Source organism: Nannospalax galili, unplaced genomic scaffold, assembly GCF_000622305.1.
Source record: "Nannospalax galili isolate Female #2095 unplaced genomic scaffold, S.galili_v1.0 scaffold140, whole genome shotgun sequence".
In the NCBI taxonomy this organism is placed as follows: Eukaryota; Metazoa; Chordata; class Mammalia; order Rodentia; family Spalacidae; genus Nannospalax; species Nannospalax galili.
The window spans coordinates 11,739,097-11,747,418 of record NW_008352267.1 but is presented as its reverse complement, the minus strand read 5'-3'; the positions used below and the strand labels follow the sequence as shown (position 1 = coordinate 11,747,418).

Here is an 8,322-nt window from a genome sequence, read left to right as displayed (position 1 = left end):
AGTTCCCAGCACCCACATGGCAGCTAACAACCATCTATAACTCCAGTTCCAAGGGATCCAACACCCTTTTCTGGCCTCTGCAGGCATTGCTCTCATGTGGCATATTACATGGGCACACTTACATACATGCAGGCAATACATGCATACACATAAAAATAATTAAAAATTAAAACAATTAAAAATGTGCTAGTATTTTATTTTATTTTTATTTCATTATGTATCAGTATTCAGTTCCTTTAATAAACGGCAATTAAGTACCTATCCTACAATGATGATTATTAAGTAATAATAAGATCTGCTAATGTAATTTTTTTTTTATTTTTAGGAACAGCATAATTTAATTTCTATGCACCGAAATACAGCATTAGCTTCAATGCATGCATTGTGGTTGTGTATAGGTAAGACTGGAAAATAGATCTTGTCTAAAGAATTGTTTACAACGAATATATTAAAAAGTTTTGCATTTATTTATTTTTATTTTAGATGTATGAGTGTCTTGCCTGCAAGTATGTAATGCACCTGTGTTGTGCAATGCCTGTGGAGGCCAGAAGAGGGCATTGGATCCCCTGGAACTGGAGTTACAGACAGTTGTTAGTTGCCATGTGGATCCTGGAACTCTAACTCGGGGCCTTTGCAAGAGCATCCAGTGCTTTTAACCACTGAACCATATCTCCAGCCCTGTGAATATATTTTGAAGGAATGTTTTTTATAAATTATATGAGTATACCTATAAAGAGATTGAAAATTGAATACCATACAAAAAAAGTATTGTCTCCACAAAAAGATAAAGCATCTGTGCTGGACAGCTTCAGTTGTGAATTTGACGCATCTGGGAAGAGGGAATCTCATTTGGAGTATTTTCTGTATCGGATTGACCTGTGGCCATGTAAGTGTGGCATTTTCTTGACTGTTGAGTGATGTGGGAGGGCCCAGCCCACTGTGGGCAGTGCCACCGCTGGGCAGGTGGTCCTGGGTTGTCTAAGAAAGCAGGCTGAGCTAGGGCCGGGGTGGGGGAAACCAGTAGGCAGCATTCCTCCATGGTCTGTGCTTCAGTTTCTGCCTCTAGGTTCCTACCTTACTTAAATTCCTCACTTCCCTCAAAGATGGACTGTCACTTGGAAGAGCAAAATGAAGTAAACCCTTTCCTCCCCTTACCAGATTTTAGTGTTTTATCACAGCAAAAGAAATCAAACTAGGAAGCAGCAAAATAAAGTTCTCTTAGGATCACATTCCTAATGTACTTTCTCCTCATTTTTCCCTTGGTTGGCTGCTGGTGAGGTATTAATCCTTCAGTATGATTTCAAAGCATTGCTACGAATATAATTTATCTACAGATATGCACTGGGTAGGTGTGTTAAATTTCAGTACCCTTTACCTATGGTGTATTTTATACTTGATATTTCCTAATACAATATTCTAATTTTGATGGATACAATTAAATCATTTCAACAAAGTATTAAATACCACGATCATATTTGTTCCATTCCATTCTTTTTCAAAGAAACACCATTTTCTAAACCTTATACTTACATATGATTAGATTGTGATTAGAGAAAAAAAATGTTTGGGGAAACTTTGTCTTTGGAGGTTGCTAGAAAATCTGATCAGATCTTCAAATTTGTGTGGTTTGAAATATGACTCTGTTTTAAATTTGGGTGAACAAATGACTAATATCCTTCCTGTCATATAATTCTATGCTTATTTTTTGTTAAATGAACAAACAGCAGAGAAGTAACAGCTTCATCTATTATCTGAATCAAGTAAGACAGTGCTGAAAAGTAGAATTATCATTATGTATTCTACTCATTCTGTCCAAAGTACTTTCCAAAGGTTATTTTTATTTAACCTACAAGATAGGGGGCTTCTATTTTATGCAAGGGCATGTGGTAGCTATAAAATGAGCCCAAATATTTTTCTGGCTTCCATACCCATAAGCCCACAGGTAAATTATGGGAGAAAACTCCAAATAACTTAAACATAAGGTTTATGTGTGATATTTACATGTGTTGTATAGCTTGGGATGGAAGCCAGAGAACCTTCAAGGGAAGAAAACAGTTCTAAGAATTCATTGTTGTACTTAAGATTTGTGGCAGTTGAGAGTAATACAAATGGCAATGCTAATGAGTGGGTTAATAGAAATTCACTGCAGAGGTGGGATGCAGACATGGGGGCTAGAAACGTGTAGGGTGTGCAAGGGAATAATGGAAGATCCAAATAAAATCCCCCAAATTTAACGGATCATTTTCCCCTCATATATTTGTACCTTTCTCTCTCCCCGATCTCTCCCCCTTCTCTCTCCCCTATCATAAACAAAGGTTTCTTTTCATTATGTCTTCTACTCATTCTGACAATCATAACCTGTATAAATTGCTCAGTGTGTGGCTTCATGTTAAAGTGTTGTCTTTAAGACTTCACAAAACACTGTGGTCTGTTCACAGTGTGCACCCAAATCTGTTTCAGAGTGGATTGGTGTTTGCTGCTGATTTAAAATATTTACTATTTAAAATTTGGTGAACCGATTCTGAAATAGTTAACGAATACAAATAGGGAGCTCAGAGCTCAAAGAGCAATTTTGTCAGGGAATTTTCTTATGCTCTGTATGAACTTATAAAGAGCCTCAAGAGGGAGGGAACTATGTTTGAATAGTTTATTTATTCTTTTTATTTTATGTATATGCATGTATTGCCTTCATGTATGTAAGTGCACTAGTGTTGTGCAATGCCTGTGGAGGATAGAAAAGGTGTTGGATCCTCTGGAACTGGGGATACAGACAATTGTTAGCTGCTGTGTGATTGCTGAGATCTGAACCCAGGTCTTCTGCAAGAATAGCCAGTGTTCTTAACCGCTAAGCCATCTCTCCAGCCTGAGAGAAAACTGTTTAAAGGAAACAATGAAACTTAAAAAAAATAGTAACAGCAGCATTAAAGTAGATACACAACTGTAAATAGTTAGAAGTATTCTAATTTTAGTGTAGAAAACATGCAACACGTAAAGAGAATAGGAAATTACCTAAGCATCACCACAGAGTATGAGAAAGTGATCATTAAATCCTTGAATGAATGACTCAGGGAAAATATGGGAAAAATCAAATGACTAACTTTTGGTTAAATTTTGGTAATATTGGCAGGAATAATAGAAATGGAAAGAGAAGAGAAAAAGGTTCATGTAGTTACCATTCCAGAGAAGAGAGTTAAAACCAGAGAGACAACCTCTTGAAGTTGGAGCCTGAGGGGCCGGGAGGATGCACAGGGGTTAATGCTGCTTTATAAAGCAGCTGAGATGGAGAAGGAACACAAAGGGTTTTAAGAACTGTTTAGAAAAGGTGAAAAGGTAGCTTGTTTAGTCAAGTTCTCTCAAGGATGCTGATCAAAACTTTGAGAATGGGATGTTAGTTTGGAAAGATGGCAGGCCTTTTGTTTTTCTTTAAAAGAAAATAACTTTGCAATATAAGAGGCAGAAAGAAGTATCTTACAAACTGGACTGCATAAAAATTTTGAGACATAAAAGACCACTTGGAAGGTAGTTTAAGCTGGAAGAAATGAGATCATTATTTACTGTCATTATATTCATTGTTAATATGTTGTTACTAAGTTTGGGGGGGGTACAGGCTGAGCACTTTTGACTTTTCAAATAATAATTACAGCTACAATATTTAATCATTTAAGGTCAGCTACTTAGTATCACTTAATACCTGAGGGAGAAATTATAACCTCCATTTCAGAGATGATGCCATTGAGGCTTTGAAAATGAAAACTTGTTAAGATTATACCACATCAACATAAAGTAGGCTGTTCTGGGTTCCTTCACATTCACAATGCTATTTCTTTGCAAAAAAAAAAAAAAAAAAATCCCATTTCTTTTACACAGTGTAAAAGCCAAAAGAGAGTGATGCACAGATATTGTGAGTGGAAGAGGAGGACAATTGTGTAAACATGAGTTGGGATGGTTTTAATTTTCTCAGTAGGAGGTGAGGTTATGTGCTAAGAGGGAGGGAAGAGGGCTGGGCTTGGGGATTTGAGTGTTGCAGAAACATTTGGAACAGCTGCAGGGAGGAATGCAACAGGGAGTCAACAAGTGATAAATAAAAGAATTGCTGAGATACAATGAGGGCCCAGCTGAGGTCAGTTCACTCGGTCATTATTGTTTAGTAACTTGGTTCAGGTTATGAATATGGGGAAAAGTACCAGACAGTAGATGTAATTGAATGTTGGTGTTGGGAAAGTGGAACTCAAAGAAGAAAAGAGAAGCAGGAGACTTAGGCAAGTTTTAAGTGTATCATGGACCCTGATTAACTTTGCCAGGTTTTGGCGGAGGAAAGAGGAAAAAATATGGCTTATAAAAGAACAAATAAATAAGCTACTAGACAGCATGATGAAGATGAAGATAGAAGAAAGAAAGATACAGGGAAGGCAGACGGACACTGTCTGCTGACTAATAAAATACTTAAAAATTGCCAACATTTATTGATCATTCTTTGTGGATTACAAGCTATATTTGGATTGCCATTTTGAGTTTTCATAAAATCGTCATGAATTTGCTGTTATTATCTGTACTTTATACATAAGGAAGCTAAGAGGTTGATAAAATTGAGGACCTTACAGAATTTTAATCCTCCTGGTAATGTAAAAGAAGGATCCAGGGTTAGGCTATTGGGCATTAAGGACCATGCCTGTAGTCAGGGAGCATGCCATCTTTAATGACAGCTAAGATGTCTTTCCACAACACGTTGACAGGATTTGCATCGTTGAAGACCTCCAATTCCTTGAGATCCATTAGTAAGACCAGATATACCTTTGCTTACGTGTGATTTTTATGAAATTCAAGCCAACTGCTTCACACGTCTCCTGTCATAAGAAAGCTTTCTGGGGAAGGTGCACACCTGTTAACTGTTACTAGCACCCTCAGGCATATTTTACTGCTTCGGCTTGTGGTGCGCTAGAAGATTTTTAGCTCTTGCAGCTGGATGAAGCTGCACATTTTGAATGCCTGAAATTTGACCTAAATGGTGTTGACATTACGGTGACTGTGAGTGATGGAAAAGGAAACAAAAAATCTTGGAATTTTCCCTCTACAGAGACTTCTCCTCCTCAAATTAATAACAACAACAGATTTAAAAATATCTCTTGAAGAACAGACGGCAGCCAGCAGTGCAGCTGCCTTGCTGTGAGAGGCTCACAGGGACTCCTGCCTTTCAGGCTAAGTCCTTCCGCCAATAAAAATCCCCTTGTTTGTTAGTGTCTTCTAGGTTTGTGTTTTGTTTTAATTTTTAATTTAATTTAACTTCATTTATTTTTTAGGGTTTAAATGTCAATGGGAAAAAAAATCTCTGGTGTCTGATGTGGATAACTTCAGGAACCTACATTTGTTTTGTTATGCTTTAAAAGGAACAGAAAAGGGGGATGTAGTGAAATTTAGCAAATGCATATTAACAAATGCATTTGTAAGTAAAGTATGTTGGTTTATCTCTGTTCTCAAAACTGATGCAGTTTAGGGAGGATACTGGCATTTATAGATGATGTAACTTTGCTTTGAAAAGGTTTTGAAGGTGTTTTAGTGATATAAAGAACAAAGATATTGCACATAGTGGACCTTAAAAGTCATTGAGCTCATTGAGGGTAAGTAGGATTTTGATAGTGGTTATAAAATAACCTATATCCCCATGGCAACTTGGACCCTGTACACACATCCTGAACTTCAGAGCCTTCAAGAGCTCATTGATGTTCAGTACAACGGGGCTCAGGTCCCTGTGCTCTCTGAACTATCCCACTTCTACTTTAGTCAAGCCAACCGCACCTCTGAATTTCTCTGCAAATTTCTTGCAGGCAAGGTTCCAGCATTTGAGGGTGATAAGGATTCTGTGTTTGAGAGTAGCACCATCACCTAAGTGAGCAAGGAGGGGCTTCGGGAAAGTACTGCAGAGGCAGCAGCTCAGCTGGTGGGGTGGGTGAGCTGTGGTGATGGTGGTAGTTCCTCCAGTCAGAACCTGCATGTTCCCCACCTTGGGCATCATGCATCACAAAAAACAGGCCACTGAAAATGCAAAGGAGGATGTGAGGCAAATTCTGGGGTTGCTGGATGTTCACTTGAAGACAAGGAGTTTTCTGATGAGTAAACAAGCATTCACTGTTGTCTGAACCCTGTTGTGGCTCTATAAACAGGTCTTGGAGCCTTCTTTTCACTAGGCCTTCTCCAGTACAAACCATTGTTTCCTCACCTGCATTGATCAGCCTCAGATCAGGGCTGTCGCGGGGGAAGCTGAAGCCGTGTGAGAAGATGGCCCAGTTTGATGTTAAGAGGTTTGTACAGAGCCAGTCTAAAAAGAATACCCCAGGGAAAGAAAAGGGTTTACGTGAGGAGAAGCAGAAGCCCCAGGCTGAGTAGAAGGAAGAAAGAGGAAAAAAAAGCAGCCACCCAGCTTCTGAAGAGAATTTGGCCGAATGTAAGTAGGCACTGGCTGCTGAGCCCAAGGCCAAGGACCCGTTAGCTCACCTGCCCTGTGTGTTGGATGATAAGAATGCCTATGAATATACCCTGCCTGTAGCACTACCATAGTTTTGGGAGCACATTGATAAGGATGGCTGGTCTCTGTGGTATTAAGAGTTCACTTAGACCTGCATGAGTTATGACCTTATCACTGGAATGTTCCAGTGACTGGAAAAATTGAGGAAGAATGCCTTTGCCAGTGTCATCTTTATGGGAAACAAGAACAGCTCCATTTCTGGAGTCTGGGCCTTCAGAGGCCAAGAGGTTGCCTTTCTGCCTAGTCCAGATTGGCAGGTGGACCACCACTTATACGTGTGGTGGAAACTGGATGCTGGAAGTGAGGAGCCCCAGATCCTGGTTTGAGAGTACTATTCCCAGGAGGGGGCCTTCTAGCACATGGGCAAAGCCTTCATTGGAGGCAAGATCTTCAAGAGAACATGTCTTGCCATGGCTAGCTGCTTACACTCACCCTTCAGGGAGACAGGTGTAATTAAAGGAAACTGAACACTGAAAATTTTTTTTAAAATCAAGGTAGATAGTATCTTGGTTATGCTAGGTGGCATGAAAAAAGATAAAGATAATTTTGTGATGCAATAGTCACTGCTCTTAGCAGAAGCTAAGGTATATTCGAGGAAATATGGACTGGGAAAAGAAATGCTGAAATCATGAATGGAGAATTGAGGTATTTTTAATGTTCCTGTGATAAATACATAGGGAATGAGTAAGAGGAACATTCTGAAGTCAGTGACAAGCAGGAAAGACATACGAGAATGACCGAAACATCAATCATCTATCTATCTGTCCATCATCTATCTATTATCTACCTACCTGCCTAAACCACTTTATAGAAGCATGAGACATATACAAAAAGCTGTATGTATTCAATTTACAAAACCTATTCTGTTTGGAAATAAGCAAATATTTGTGTAAACATGATTGCAATCTATACAATAAATTACCCATCTTTTCCAGAAAGGGGCACTTGTTTTCTTCCGTTTTTGCTTTGCTTTTAATTTTGTGGAAAGAACACTTAAAGGGAACTTTTATCATCTTAGACAAAAATTAAGTGTGCAGTGCCATATTGCAAGCCATAGGATGTACTTTGTGCAACACAACTCTAGAACTTTCCTGCATATTTCAAACTTTAGACCAGTATCCTCTCATTTGTACTCCTTTCCAGAAAATAACCATTTTCTGAGCTAACTTTTATGTTCTACTCATGAGTAAAATCATGCAGTATTTATATTTCTGTGTCTGGTATAATGTTCATCCATGTTAAATAATTGATCCAAGTTAATGACAGACTCAACTAAAGGAAAGATGATCTATATGTTCTTTGTTGCTTCTCTTTCTTCTAATAAGGACTTGATACTTTGACTAACCCTCACACTATTAGAGAAACAAAAATATCTTCAAGAGAAAACTGGTCAAGAGAATAAGAATCTCTGGCCTGGAGGAGCTTTACATTTCCAGTTTTTCCAGGTAGATCTCCTCATCACAGGAGATCACCCATAGAAAGGCAAGTTCACCTTAAGTCACACAAAAAATAGGTGGGATACCTACTGCGTTAATGAGATGGTGAACTTTTCCTGCTCAGAATCCCACCCTCAAGTGCAGTGCTTATGGGTTTGGCACAGACATGTAGCTTTCCATAAGTCTGCCCAATTCTCAGAAGAATTCAGAGATGCATATCCTGTCTTTTTCTTTCATTTTTTCTTTAGTTTAAAAAATTTATTCAATTTCTGCAATTTACATTCAACATAATTTGATGGTATTTAGATCCCCTCCCCTATCCTCACCTACCCTACTGCCCCCACCCAATTTAATGTACACTAATAT

The 8,322-nt window shown here is 38.6% G+C and overlaps 1 pseudogene; it reads left to right on the top strand.

Moving 5' to 3' along the window:
- The first annotated feature begins 5,659 nt into the window (after window positions 1-5,659).
- On the top strand, window positions 5,660-6,987 carry LOC103746856 (annotated as a pseudogene).
- The last annotated feature ends 1,335 nt before the right edge of the window (window positions 6,988-8,322 follow it).